Consider the following 3,106-nt stretch of genomic DNA (forward strand, 5'->3'; position numbering starts at 1 on the left):
ACACATGACATCGAGAAGAGGAGGAACTCACACTGCTGATACTGTAAAGAGGAGGAGCCAGGAGGAGGAGGAGCCAGGAGGAGGAGGAGTCAGGAGGAGGAGGAGCCAAGAGGAGGAGGAGCCTAGAGGAGGAGGAGCCAGGAGGAGGAGGAGCCAGGAGGAGGAGGAGCCAAGAGGAGGAGGAGCCAAGAGGAGGAGGAGCCAGGAGGAGGAGGAGCCTAGAGAATAAGGATTAATTATTTTAATTCAAAATACATATCTTATTTATTTATGTTTATTAAAATGAAAATGCCCCGCGACACTAATGAGGATAATAAGATAATGGATGGATGGAAAAATGAAAATGCTAGAATAAAGTTAAAATTGAATTCCTCCTCCTCCTCCTCCTCCTCAATGGCAGCTCTCTGAAGCTTCATCGGCACGTCGTTCCTCCCTGACCCGGTATCGGGCTCGGGGGAATCGAACCTGTGATGCTCACAAACCGCCACCTGCCGCTGAAAGGCTCTTAAATGCAGCTCGTGAGCACAAAGAGGGCCGACGCCGCTGAACCCGCCCAGAGGAGGAAAAGAGCTTTAATTCATGATCCGGAGCGCTGCCGGTGCGCACGAGGCCGTCTGGACTCTCCGTGTGTTCACAGATGAAAGCAGCCGAGCCGCCGCCGCGTGTGAAAGGGGGTTCACCTGAAACCTGGCAACACGTCGTTCTGCACGCCGGCTTCAAAAGATGCAGCTGGCCAAATAAATCTTTGATAAACAGCAACAAGTTTCACGTGTTTGGCTCCTGACGGCGGTTGACATGAGTACATCATGTGTTCATGAGATTAGGCATCAGAGGTGGGATTAACAACGAGGCACAGAAGGCGATGGTTAGCATCGTTAGCATCGTTAGCCTGCACGGGGCAGTATGGGGGGAGCAGAGTCGTCCCGATCAGAGTTGAGGCCGAAACATTTATCATTCATTAAGGAGTTCATTTAGATGAATGAATGAGTCTTTGAGGTGAATCGGCGTCTCATACAAAGAGATTATAGCGATACGACAATGAAAGGCTGAATTTCTTTCACATCACTTACGGTTTACAATATTATTTAATAATTAAAAACATTAAAGTTGTTTTTCTTCTTAAAACTACGTCGACAAAAACAAATAAATTATTGTCTTTCACCAAATTACCTTTAAAAAACGTTTAAGGCAAGAAACCAAATGTTAGGTTCAAGCAACACACGAATGTTAAGTTGAGGCAACTAAACAAATGTTAGGTTTAAACAACAAACAAATGTTAGGTTTAAACAACTAAACAAGATTCAGGCTTCCTGCCTCTTCGTGCTCATCCTTTAAGAACGTTGATTTGCTTTTATCTGGATGAGAAACTTCTCATCTCTGCCCTAAAAAAAATAATTAAAATCAACTTTGTAATCTCACTAATTAACATTCTTCTATGTTGTTTGTTTAATATACAAACTGAAGAGGAAGAAGACTTTTATTGTCTTGTTGAGATTCAGGAAGTCGCTTTCACACCTTCATGGATAAGTGTGCTCGTGATTATTTATGAATTCATGGCGTCACGGCAGCAGATTAATGTTTTTAAATCTGTCAGACTGTAAATCGTTAGTACATCTGGTGGATGATAAAGTTTATTAATATAATTAATATAATGAGGAGTAAGGTCATTTAATTTAACTCTGTATATGTATGTATATATATATATATATATATAGATATATATATATATATATATATATATATATATATATATATATATATATATATATATATATATATATATATATGAATAGAGAGAAAGACTATATTATATTTAATCTATATTTATGATGATAATGTACTGCAAACTGTACACACTGATGTATTCATTTCAGTCTATAGCTCGATGCACACTCATACACACACACACACACACACACACACACACACACACACACACACACACACACACACACACACACACAGACATACGGGTCTCTCCAGAGGTGACCGGGGAATCCTGCTCTCTCCGTGCCGGCAGACAGAGCTCCTCTTCGGCCACTGCTCCTCCTCCCCTCCTCTGCCCTGGTTGCGCCGCTGGGGGATCCGACGACGTCACACGAACACACGCGTATACACGCACACGCAGACACACACGCACACACACACACCACACACACACACACACACACACACGCACGCACGCACACAGACACACGCCCTCTCTCTCTCTCCTCTCTCTCTCTCTCTCTCTCTCTCTCTCTCTCTCTCTCTCTCTGCTGCTATTCTGGGAAGTGGCGTTTGGAAAACCCCGTGCGTATACGACTGTGTGTGTGCGCGCGTGTGTCTCCTGATTTCACCCTCACAGCACACGCACACACGCGCACACACACACGCACACACTCTCCACAACAGCAGGCAGACACACACACACACACACACACACACTCATGTCTGTCTGACTGCAGCAGCGGAGCTCCGGCAGCAGAGATCCGGTCGGAAAGGATTCCTTCCATTTTTACGCGCAACTTTTCTCTCTCTCTCTCTCTCTCTCTCTCTCTCTCTCTCTCTCTCTCTCTCTCCTCTCTCTCTCTCTCTCTCTCTCTCGCTCCCTCCCTCCCTCCCTCCTTCTCTCCCTCCCTCCCTCCCTCCGTCGGCTCGCCTCGCGCGACGGTTCCACCGACTCCGACTCTCGTGGATTTATCTAAACAAGCAGCCGACGTCTCGCCGGCTGCTGCTTCTCGCCGGACGGACACGCGGCGAGGTGTCACGCGCCGCCCCCGGGCCCCGGATCCCCCTGTCACCGCGCGGAGGGCCGCTTGTTGTCATTACAACCGGAGACGCGCGGAACCGGGAAGGTAAGAGACCGGGAGAGGAAAGCGAAACCTTCACACACATCCTCTCGCTCTCACACACAACACACACACACACACACACACACACACACACACACACACACACACACACACACACACAGTGACAGCGGGGCTTTTCATGCGCCGTGGCGACATTATGCTCTGTTTTCACGCCGCTTCTCGCTCCTTCTTGTTTGGGCTTATAAGGGCACGGCTGCAGGGGAATACCCCGCGCGCGCGGCGCGTTGCATGCAGATTACCCGGGTTGCGTA

The sequence above is a fragment of the Clinocottus analis genome, unplaced genomic scaffold, assembly GCF_023055335.1.
Source record: "Clinocottus analis isolate CAN_PGR_092001 unplaced genomic scaffold, fCliAna1.0.p SCAF_40, whole genome shotgun sequence".
In the NCBI taxonomy this organism is placed as follows: domain Eukaryota; kingdom Metazoa; phylum Chordata; class Actinopteri; order Perciformes; family Cottidae; genus Clinocottus; species Clinocottus analis.